The following is a 13,103-nucleotide window of genomic DNA, read 5'->3' as shown; positions in this document are numbered from 1 at the left end:
TGAGATGATCATGTGGATATTCTTTTTCAGTTTGTTTATATGGTGCATAACATTGATGGATTTTCCAATGTTGAACCATCCTTGCATCCCTGGGATGAAGCCTACTTGATCATAGTGGATGAATTTTCTGATGTGTTCTTGGATACAATTCGCCAATATTTTGTTGAGTATTTTTGCATCGATGTTCATGAGGGATACTTGTCTGTAGTTCACTTTTTTAGTTGTATGTTTGTGTGGCTTGGTTATTAAAGTGATTGTAGCCTCATAAAATGAGTTTGGCAATGCCCCTTCTGTTCTTTGAGTGGAACAATTTGAGGAGTACTGGTATTAGATCTTGTTTGAATTTCTGATAGAATTCTGCAGTCAAGCAATCTGGGCTTTTTTTGGTTGGAAGGCTTTTGATGACTGCTTCTATTTCATTAGGGGTTATAGGTTGATTTAAACTTCTTATCTGTTCTTGGTTTAATTTTGGTAAGTGATATCTATCCAGGAACTGTCCATTTCCTTTAGATTTTCAAATTTTGTTCTATAGATATCTGTTAATCCCAATTGGGTCATAACTTCTGTTAGATCCTTTGTTTCTTTGTTAAGTTTCTGTCTGGTGGTCCTGTGTAGTGGTGAAAGAGTGTTGTTTACGTCTCCTACTAGTGTGCATGGTTTTATGTGTGGTTTGAGCTTTAGTGATGTTTCTTTTACAAATGTGGGTGTCTTTTTATTTGGGACATAGATGTTTACGATTGAGACTTCATCTTGACAGACTTTTCCTGTGATGAGTATGAAATGCACTTTTCATCTCTTTTGATTGATTTTAGTTTAAAGTCTAATTTGTTAGATATTAGGATTGTAACAGCAGCTTGTTTCTTGGGCCTATTTGATTGGAAAATCTTTTCCCAGCTCTTTACTCTGAGGTAATGCCTGTCTCTGAAGGTGAGGTGTGTTTCTCGTATACAGCAGAAGGATGGAGTCTGTCTTCGGATCCATTCTGTTGACATGTATCATTTTACAGGCAGGTTAAGACCATTGACATTGAGTGATTTTAATGTTCATTGATTGTTGGTTCCTGTTTGTTTTGAATTTATTTTTGGTGGTGTCATTGTGTGTGTATTTTGCCCTCCTGTTTCTTTTCCTGTTTGGTAAAGTTGGATTATCTATTACCTATATTTTTGTGAGTGTAGTTATCTTTGTTGGATTGGAGTTTTCCCTCTAGGACTTTCTGTAGTGCTGGATTTGTGGGTATGTATTGTTAAATTTGGTTTTGTCATGGAATATCTTGTTTTCTCCATCTATAGTGATTGAAAGTTTTGCTAAGTACAGTAGCCTGTGTTGGCATCCATGTTCCTTTAGTGTTTGTAGGACATCTATCCAGGACCTTTCTGCTTTCAAAGTTTCCATTGAGAAGTCCGGTGTGATTCTGATAGGTCTGCTTTTATATGTTACTTGAACTTTTTCCTTTGCTGCTCTTAATATTTTCTGTTTATTCTGTAAGTTTGGTGTTTTGATTATTATGTGTCCAGGGGACTTCTTTTTGTGGTCCAGTCTATTTGGTGTTCTGTAATCTTCTTGTACTTTCATAGGCATATCCTTCTGTAGGTTGGGGAAGTTTTCTTCTATGATTTTGTTGAATATGATTTCTGTACATTTGAGCTGTATTTCTTCACCTTCTTCTATACTTATTATTCTTTGATTTGGTCTTTTCACAGTGTTCCATATTTCCTGTATGTTTTATGTTAGGGACTTGTTGTACTTGAGATTTTCTTTGGTTGTTGACTGGATATCCTCTAGTGATTCTTACTCCCGTTAGAATGGCTAAAATAAAAAACACTAATGATAGTTTATGCTGGAGAGTATTGGAAAAAGGGGAACACTCCTACACTGCTGGTGAGAGTGCCAACTTGTACACCGACTTTGGAAATCAGTATGGAGATTCTGCAGGAAAAAGGGAATCAGTCTACCTCAAGATCCAGCAATTCCACTTGTAGGCATATACCCAAAGATGCACAAGGACATCTGTTCAACTATATTCATAGCAGCATTATTTGTAATAGCCAGAAAATGAAAGCAACCTAGATGCCCCTCAACTGAAGAAGCGATAGAGAAAATGTGCTACATTTATACAATGGAGTACTACTCACTGGAAAAAAACAATGGAATCTTGAAATTTGCTGGCAAATGGATAGAACTAGAAGATATCATCCTGAGTGAGGTAACAAAGTCACAAGAAGAAAAATATGGTATGTACTCACTCATATATTGATTTCAGACATAAAGCAAAGGATTACCTGCCTATAAGCCACACTGCCAGAGAAGCCCAATATAGTGGGAAATACCAATACAGAGCCAAGTAGAAATATAAGGGTATTTAATAGGGAAAAGCCTTACTTACAGAGCAACCTAGCCAGCCGGCATGGCAGCAGTCTGTACAGCAAGTACAAAAGTGAAACCGAAAGAGAAAACGCAGTCCCCTGAAAGTCTCACTCTAAGTCACCCTGACCACGCCCTTGCAAGCATGGTCAGGCACACCTATAGCCAGCCCCTAAGTAGGCGTAGCTACAGCTTCCCCTACAATTCCCCTTTTAGTCTAAAAGAGGATTAAAACTTAACAATGTAAAGTATCCAAAATTAACACTCATAAAGGTAAAATATAGGAAGATATGTCACATCCTAACTATCTATTTTAGCTAAACCCTAAAGTCATCTGAAAGAGGTGTCCAAGCCTGAACACCTCCTTCCAATCCCAACCATAAACAATAGGAAGTTATCCCTAACTAGGTATATACAGTATCCTAAATGATAACAATGGGGGAAGGGGGCTTAGCATCCTCCAAGTTACTTCCTGCTGAAATGGGACAACGATAGCCTTGTGGGGTCCTGTAGGAAGAAAATGTTAGTGTAGTAAAAGTTTTGAATGTATTGTATCCAGTCCATGTTAGATGGGATTCTCTTGATAAAAGATCTCGCTTGAAATCCTCAACTTGATTGAAGTCAGTACCCGAAGCTTTGGCCAGAGTGTCCGTTGAAATGGAGCAAGTTGGATCCAGTGCAGTCGAGGAGGTGTGGCCCATTTTGAATATTTTAAATTGATATAGATTTTCATTATTGATACAACTTTAAGGTCAATTTTATGATAGGTATATGTCTCCTCTTGTTTAGGTATTGTGTTTATACAGATCTTTTAGCTATAATAGTCAGAATTTGTAATTAGGTTAGTTAGGTTTTCTAGATATACAGAGATGTATTTAAGATGGATAGGTATTCTTCAAACCTTTCAAAGACCTTCAGAAATATGGCATTTAAATGGTTTAGGGTTTTTCTTGGCAATGAGACACAACTGCTCCTGGCACACCAATTATCTCAGAAAGAAAGATGGGCCTCAAAAAAACTTGTTATGGAGTTTGCTTTCAACTTGGCAAGACTAGCCATTTGGGCAAGAAACTGCTCTTGCCTGGACTGTTTGTTGCTGTATAAACTAGACATTCAGGACCCACAAGAAAGTGACTGCTGAACTTACAAAACAAGACAGTACTGAAGGGTTCCTGTTAAAATGGAAAAGTGTGCTAGACACACTATGGCCTATGGGCTGAAGATGGATGCCCCAACATAACAGAGGAACTTTGGGTGACTGTCCAGGTAGCAAAATGTTTCTGTCAATTCTAGAGTTTATATATTATCCTTCTGTGGTCTTTGATAGAGTTAAAGACAGATAGTTATGGTTATAGTTTTCTTCAGTTATTATAAAAGATAAGTTATCCTTTTATTTAATCAGAAAAGAGGAGATGATGGGGAATGTGCTGTGTATGTTTATCTTATTGATTGTTAAATAAAATACTGTTTGGCCAATGAGACAGCAAGTAGAGGAGACTAGGACTCAAAGAGGATTCTGGGAAATGTAGTAGAGAAGTGCTGATCTAGGCAGGAAGTGACATAGTAAGGAGACTCATATTTAAGTAAAGGGGAAACAGGAAGGGCCTCTTTTTCCCTTTTGCCTCCTCCAGCTGCTGGATGTGAGCCACTGGCAAGGAGGGACGCCAATAAGGCGTCCGATAAGATACGTCTTATAAAATATATAGATGTAAGATAATTGAGACTGAGTTAACAGATGAAAATCCTAGTCATTGGCCAAGCAGCATTGTACCTAATACAAGTTTTTGTGTATTCATTTGGGCCCTAACTCAGGCGGGCGGCTGGCTAAAAGCTTACAAGTGGCTGTGGGGCTCAGTGGCTTTTGGCAGAAATATTTATCGTAACAGCCCGGAAACAAGGATGACCGTAAGAGAGACATACATGGTTCCCCAGAGACGGGGAAAGGTTCAAGATCTCCAGAGCTAATTTGGAGCATGGGGGGAGAGGCAAGGGAGCTAGGAGAAATCAAAGGGGTGAAGAGGAGAGGAGAGGAGGACATGAGGGATCAGGAAGGTTGAGTCTGGGGTAGAATAGAAGAGACCAAGGTAAGAGATACCATAATAGAGAGAGGCATTACAGGCTTAAAGAAAAATCAGACACCAGGGAAATGTCCAGAGATGTACAAGGACGACACAAACTAACAATCTAAGCAGTAGTAGAGAAGCTGACTTAAATGCCTTTTCCCAATAATGAGATTTATGACTACCTTATATGACATCCTAGAACCTTCATCCAGTGGCTGATATAAGCAAAAGCAGATACCCACAGGTAAGTACTGAACTGAACTTCTCGAATCCAGTTTCAGAGAAGGAGGAGTGAAAAGCAAAGGGTCAAGACCTGGCTGTTGAAACCCACAGAAACAGCTGACCGGAACAAGTGTTAGCTCATGGACCCCAAACTGATAGCTGGGGAAACAGAATAGGACTGATTCAGACCCCCTGAACATGAGTATCAATGAGGAGGCCTAGGCAATATATGGGGCCTCCACTAGTTGATCAGTATTTATCTCTAACAACAGAATATACATTGGAAACCCATTCCACATTGAGGGATACTGTGACCTCAGCCTAGACACATGGGGGAGGGCCTAGACCCTGACACAAATGATAGGACTGACTTTGAAGATGTCCCATGAAAGCCCTCATTCTCCCTGGGGAGCAGAAAGTGGTTGCAATAGGGGTTAGTCGGGGCCAGGGGAGGAGGGAAGGGAGAGGGAACTGGAATTGGCATGTAAAACAAGCTTGTTTCTAATTTAAACAAACAAACAAAGAAAAAGAAAGAAAGAAATGGAGGTTCAGAGTATGCAGGGATATGAGCACAGCAGCTTTGAAATGCCTCTAGGATTTTTTTTTCTATGAAGTAATTAAGAATGATTCTTAATTCTAATCCACTAACATGTTCATTCCTTCTTTTTTTCCCTCACAAAGTTGTAATGGATTTTGCATACTTATGTGTTTTTTCCAAGGTATCACAGCATTTGTCAGTTTCAGGATTCCTCTTCTCCACTGGAAGATAGCTACTCTAAAGTCAGCACTGTGTCTAAGAAATTGGCACTTTTTATGAAGTCTCATAAACTTTCTAAATATTTTTCTTGAGTGTATTTTTCAGAATGTTGACATGTGTAAAACAGTTTACATACACAGGAACAGTTTTTTTTTTTTCTGAAATATGGAGGGGTTAGAGATACAGGAACCAAGGTCCTGGCATACAAAATTGCTGAATCAGACATGTAACCTAAAAATAAGTAGGAAACCAATATTTTCAGGGATGAAACTTGGATTTTCTGAGTTATCCAACACATAAGTCATGAGAATATGAAAACTAAAGGAACAATATATAATCTACCTATAAATTAGTGTAACTGATAGGCCTGCTAAACAATTAATAGTATGTTAATTTACAAAATTAATTGGTAGTTTCCCTACATTATTTCCGAACTCCTACTCCTACTTTGATCTTTCTTTGTAAACAATTATAATTTTATTAAAGATAGAAAAAAAAAACAGTATATCCCCACCGTGGACGAGAAAGGATAAATTATTGTGTACTCTTATGACTTGAATTCTATAAATTCAAGACACTCTGAAGGAGAATTTACCAAGTAGGTTCTAGCCACTCCCCTGGGTGATTTTGGTTATTAATTTTGTTCTTACTAGAATACTAGTCATGCTATTATCAAGTGGCACTGTGAAATTTCATTCTGTTTCTAATGACAGTCTAATATATTATTTATAGATTAGCGAACTGAGTCTGCATTGTTATTTGCCAACAACTGACATAGCATAGTATGTACTGCTATTTACAGAACTTGGCATAAGGCTTCTTTACAACTTAGTTGAATTTCATTGGATGACATATTCCTTTGCATTGTGGACAGACAAAACTAAACCACCAATTCATTAGTACACTCAAATTTGTGTTGTAGGAGAGTTAAAATTCAACATTAAGGAAAGTTATGTGTTAAAGTTTTATCCCTGAAATTCATTAATCTTTAATGCATCTGTCTTCTGCACCCAGCAGAAATAAGTATTTAGAGTTTTAAATCATCCTCATCCCCTCAAAATGTCTTAAAATATCCTTGTGTATAGTTACTAAGTACCGGAAAGTATTTTTATTATAATAATTAATTTGAGAAATAGCCATTATAAATCATCTGAAAACATTTCTCCTGGAAACAGGTTGAAATATATATGCTGTTGTTTCTTATGGTTTCAGCCCTCTATTTTGATTTTGAGTATTAATCAGCTCCATTTCCAGAGATCAGACCTTACCCTAACCTTGTCCAAGGTCATGCAGTTTAGCAGAGGACAATGTTTTGCACTCAGAAACTTTTCCAGTGTTAAATACAAATGTACTTGGGGATTAATGGTGAGTAATCTGTATGATTAAAGTTTTAAGGGGGAGAGTTGCAGAATTAAGCAATGGAAATAATACTGAGATTGGTGTTAGAACTGACTCTGGGCTATGTTATGGGCTGAATTGCCTTGGGAAGTCCTCTGCTCTCTGGGTGGATGTTTATACCCCCATACATGGACATGTTAAAACTCCTTAAGGGACTCAATGTATCATTGCAGAGCAACTTGACAAAGTTCCCAGTTCAAGCTCAGTTTCCTACTACTTCATGAATAAATATATAAGAAACACGGGAAAATTTTGTCCTCTGGTATATTTCAAATTTTAATCATCGCATAACTAGTATTTAGCTATTTGGACAGATTGAAAAATGATTTTCTTATTAAATAAGTTTCATTTTTAAAGGACCACTGCATTTATTTCACAGAGTGATGCTGATTTTATGGTTTTACTTGGTGAGGAAAAAAAGTGTGTGGCTATTTGATGTATACACAACCAGTTTGAGTACATAAAGAAAAGCCTACAGCTTTATAGGACCTCTAAAGTTTTAGAGCCTTTCTGTTTCATCTGAGGGAAAAACAACGTTAGCCACTATTTTCTTTTCCTTGTCAATATCAAGCAATTCAGGAACTCCATAACTGTGAATATCTACCTTGAAGCCATATGTAAAGATCTAGCATGAACGTCACCTTTGTGCCTTATTTCCCTGGACCTGAAAAAGAAATGTACTTGAGGAGCAGTGCATTTAATCTCCAGGACATTGGGGTGAGGGTGTGATCCAAGACATGGTTAGTTACTGCTTGATGAGGTGACTTATTTGTGGATAGGAAGGACAGCTGTACTGAGAGGTAGGCGATGTGGCCAGAGGCTCTGTGCTATAACGGTAGACACATAGAAGATTAATGGAAACCTGGTCTGAGCAGAGTGTTGACGTGTTAAATGGAGAACTCAAAGATCTTGTCCATTTGAGTTGACCTTCAGGTTGATGCTAGGCCAAGTGTGTTGCCTGCCTGCAGTCTCCCCATCCATGCAGAAATCAGATGCTTTTTGTTCTGTTTTAAGTCAACTTTTCATCTTGAAGTATTAACAGAAGCATCTAGCCTAGGGTTTAAAAATGTATTCAACACAGAAAGTCTTGAAAATATTTAATGCTTCAAATAATTTTCCTGAGCCTCTGAGAAATCTTGCACTAAAAATGTCTTCCTGCTGAAGTAGTTTCTAAAATATTAGTTTCCACTTTCCCTTTTTGCTCCCAGGACAACGATTTCCCTGAACCAAAACAGCTCCTTTATTTTCTTTCTTTTTTTCCTTCATGGCACTGAAATAACCCATCCTGAGGACATAAACAACCTGCCCTGATGGCTAGCCAAGGCTGTCCTGCCACATATCTCCTCCTTCTCCATATCTCTGACTCCGAGGAGCAGTAAACACAAATCTGCACCCACAGAACTGAGAAGAGACTTGCCTCAGCTAAACACTGAGTAGGAATAAAAACAATGGCTCAATTCAACAATACTAAATGTGCTCAGAAGACAGTCTCCAAGAGGAGGGATAAATAACCTACATAATGAAAAATTAGTTAACAGTGTTATGTAAATATTGAAGCAGCATCAATGAGGAGGTAAGCAGAAGTATTTTAAGACACTATATTATACAATGCACTGTGCACTGTTTCCTGGTGATAAGGTTTTTAAGGCATCTTTATAAGCGCTGCTTCTCTGTTGTGACAGGATTATTTTTACACCTTTGGAAAGCAACTGAAAAAGAAAGCCTGGAAAAAAACCCTGCCTAACAAAGCATCCATACTCAAATAGCTTAAACTCAAAGAAAGAACCTACTCAAGATACGAGAATAGATTGAATATATAATATTAAACATGCCTATGAATGATATCCTTGTGTCTATTGCAGTGCAGCATATTCCTTTCAGTGTAGTGAAATGCAAAAATAGTTAAGGATGAATTTGGCAGTTTATTATTATACTGAATTTTAAATAGCCATTAAAGCAAGTATTTCATACAATAATATCCAGAAACAATAACAGCTACAATGGATAAAATTGAGTGACTGGATAATGTAGTGTTTAAATTATCTAAAGGAAAACATTCTAAGTTCAAGGAAATAGTCTTGCTACTGGTATCAACAAATTGAACTTACCCATTGTTGTCAATAAATTTTCTCTTTTCCTCTCCACTGAAAATCCAAAGTTTATGACCAAGAAGTATTTAATGTGATGAAATTATCTATATTTTAAGTACCTTTTCAAGAAGTGGCATTGCTTTTATTGATAATGGTACAGAAATCACTGATAGTCACAAATTACAAACTGATGTTAGGCATCATGTTAGGCTCGAATACAGCATTTAGTGATAAGAAAACCATAAAAGATAGGAAAAGGAAAATAGAAACATCTGGGATAATCAATAGTTAATACTTAAGAGTAATAACCCACCCCTCTGACTTAGTTCGGGATTTAGTGATGTGGAGAGAAAACCATGGCCATGGCAACTCATACAAACAAAAACAAAAACAAAAACAAAAACATTTAATTGATATGGAGTTTTACAGTTTCCAAGTTCTGTCCATTATCATCATAGTGGGAAGCATGGCAGCATGCAGGCAGACATGGTACTGGAGCTGAGAGATCTACATCTTGCAGGTGACAGAAAGTCCACTTGCAACTCAGCGGTATACTGAGCATAGGAAAACTTAAGGCCCAACCCCACAGTGTAAGACTTCCTGCAACAAAGTCACACCTCCTAATAGTGCCACTCCCTATGATATTATGGGGGCCAATTGCATTCATTCAACCACACCCTCTTTATAGCCAACCGATGGCTGTCTAATTGTCTTTATACCACTTGTATACTCTACAAATAATGCAGATACCTCATTCCCCATGTTCTTCATTTTAAAGTCAGTTGCTGTATTCTTAAGAGAATCAAATGATGTTCAGTGTTACTATTCATTTAGTCAGTAAGCCACCAAAACAAATATGTATAAAGGGACAGAAGTTCTTACAGGCCCAAATGGGCTGAATGAAGGCTGATACATAATAGCATTAGGAAAAGCTTTAGGTTGAAATTGCTATAAAAGCCAGAGCAGGTGAAAATGCAAAATGATAGGCACAGGCTGGAACCTACAGCTGCTTCTAGTCAAATGAAGACACATGAACATAGAACATATTTAGCAGTGGAAACTGGGTCTATAGAAATTAATTAACCTTTAGAGACTGTGTAGAGCAAAGTCAATGTAAAGTTCTTACAAGAAAAAAACAATCATATCAGAAAATTCCTGTTTCAGTTATGTTTATGATTTCAGATCCAAGAGCTGTTGAATTTGATTCAACTTATGAATGGCCAGGATGCATAATGGCAGTTTCTCTGTATGTACTGCTTATTTACAGTCAATATTTCCTCTTAACTCTTTGGTAGTCAAACCACTGCAGAATACTGTACATAAGGGGGACTATTAGCTTTAAATATCTCTTATCTCCTTTTACCAGTAAGGTATTTATCAAAATGAGTTGTAGTGTAAATTAGTCAGTAGTTAGTGCATATGAGAAAAACCAGAATAAAGATAATATTTATGATGGTTGATCTTAGGTGTAAACTTGATTGGGAAGAGATCAATTGAGGGACTGCCTGTCATCAGATTGTTCATGTTTCTTGGGGACATTTTCTTGATTGCTAATTGTTATAGGAAGGACCATCCACTATGTGTGTTTCATTCCCTTGGCACATGGGCCCTGCCTGTGTAAGGATAGCACAATGTGAGCTGGGAAGCAAGCTAGTATAGAACATTCCTCTGAGGTCTCTCTTCAGTTTCTTACCTCCAGTTCCTGGTTAAACTCCTGTCTTAGCTTCAATAAGTGACAGATTTTATAGTCCTGTTTATAAATACCTTCCCCCCTAAATTGATTTGGTCATGTTGTTTATCATGACAACAGAAAGCACACAGTGTAAGATTGGTGTCTGCAATCAAATGGCACAGCTAGAGCCTGAGATGCTGTAGAGATGGCATGTCTTACTGAGTCCTTCAACAAGAGTAAGAACTGTTGAACAGGCAGCCGGCTCCACCAGTTTGATTTCCTGGGTCATCCACCAAGTTGTGGGAGATAATCATGAAGAACACTGCCCTTAGAGTTTCCAAGAAATCATTGCATTTGGGGCTAATTATACCTAACTACTTTGTTGCCCTGTTTATCCGGGCAGCCACTATCAGGAAAAGGCTGATGTAATCAATATTTCTATGAAAGAAGACACTCCAGGGAATACTTGAAAACAGCTATCTAAAGACAATAAAAGTGTGCTTAAAATCTTAGCATTTCCTGAGTGTTGGTTTTTGAATTGTCAATGTTGAACAGAAGAAATTATTAACTTGAAGTTCTCACATCTCAAAGGTATCTAATTATAGGAGAAAATTACTCATATAATGGGCTATAAATATTTAATATTATGCTTTAGTTTTCATTTTAGAAATGTGGAAACATTTTGCCAATATAGTTTTTTATTATATGTGTGTGTGTGTGTGTGTGTGTGTGTGTGTGTGTGTGTGTGTGTGTGTGTGTGTGTGTCTGTGTCTGTGTGTGTGTGTTTACTTAAGATCATGAAACATTTCCCAGGAGCTATAATTGGTTCCAGGTTATTGTGTGCGAAGCTGGGTGTTGGGAACTGAACTCTGATCCCCTGCAGTAGCAAATGCTCTTAACCAGTGAACCATCTCTGCATCCCTTAGAAACATTTATTTTTATTATAAAGTTAATAATCTACAATCTAACCCAGGGTCCCTTGCCATAGACAAAAGACAGTTATGAATGTTGGTGTCTCACTCTAGTCTCCTGCAGTGAATGTTTGGGAAATGAAAGTTCTTTCTTTCCTGTGGTGTGTTTGCAGTTTAAGACTCTGGTGATACTTTGTTTATGATCTAACAAATAAAGCTTGCCTGAAGATCAGAGTGCAAAGCTAGCCACACTAGTCAGCTATAGAGGCCAGGCAGTGGTGGTGCACACCTTTAATCCTAGCACTAGAGAGAAATATAAGGTGGGTGGAATGAGGAGTGCAATGTAGACAGAGTTTCTGAACGGTATGATCCTGAAGCAATTTAGTCCCAAATAAAAACACAGAGGATTATATTGATTATAAACTGTTTGACCAATAGTTCATGCTTCTTATTGGATAGCTCTCTTGTAATTATTAAACCATTTCTATTAAACTATGTGTTGCCACTAGGATGTGGCTTACTGGTAATGCTCCAGCAGGTTACTCCTTTTGTGGCTACATAGTGTCTCTCTGGCGACTCTCTATCTGTCTTCCTCTTCCCAGCATTCCTAGACTGGTAGCCTCACCTATACTTCCTGCCTGGTTCTAGGCCAATCAGCATTTATTCACCAACCAAGAGGAGAAACATATATTCACAACATACAGAAGAACATCCCCCATCAGTTCAGGGTATTCAGTCTGCAATCATATTGAGGACAAGATTGTCCTTGCCTTGGAGGAGGTAAGAGTCAGTGGCTGGCTGCTTTGCTTTTCTTATCTTCAGTTTTAACCCCAATATTTGTCTCTGGGTTTTTATTATTCATTATACATATTGGTGCCCAATTTAAGGTACAAATTCACGAAAAAAGCCTGTGGCCTTGCAGTCACTGGTGCATTCCAGAGCAGAAAGCTGGGCTCCTGGGAGCCAGAGTCACTATCCAGTTGGCTCAGAGTTTTCTTTTCTTTTTCCTCCAAGTGTCTGAACAAGTTTTGAGTTCCCTGTTGTAGCATCTCTCATCTCTCATCTCTAAATGGTCTTCAGCTGCCACCCAACATCCAGAAGCACCTGGGCTCCAAAGACCAAAGGAATTATCCATCTTTGACCAACTTGCTTTGCTTTTAGGCTGCATCCACCACACTTCCCCCAGCCCCTCAATCCATGTGTGGTCTTTCAGACAGCAGGCTCTCTCTCTCTCTCTCTCTCTCTCTCTCTCTCTCTCTCTCTCTCTCTCTCTCTCTCTAAGTCCACCATGGGTTGTAGACTTTCATATAGCTCCTTTCCTTGGGCTGCCACTCCCAGCTCCCAGCTACACAATAGTTCTCTGATCAGACTTGCTACATTTCACAGTTCACTGACATCATTGGCAGATTTTGTAAGATAATTGGTAATTTTTTGAAAGGAATTAGTTAAAAGAGAGAGATTTTACCACATTAAAAAATGGGAAACACTATTACAATGGAGAGAATTAGGTCTCTGTATGATTACAAAATGGATGGTTTAAAATTGGAACAATGAAATGAAGGGATAATCAACTTAACTAGGATTGACCCAGTGTTAATTATCATTCTAATAATCTTTGTTGTTGGTTTG

Source organism: Cricetulus griseus, chromosome 5, assembly GCF_003668045.3.
Source record: "Cricetulus griseus strain 17A/GY chromosome 5, alternate assembly CriGri-PICRH-1.0, whole genome shotgun sequence".
Taxonomy (NCBI): Eukaryota; Metazoa; Chordata; class Mammalia; order Rodentia; family Cricetidae; genus Cricetulus; species Cricetulus griseus.
Note: the sequence above shows the minus strand (reverse complement) of the source record.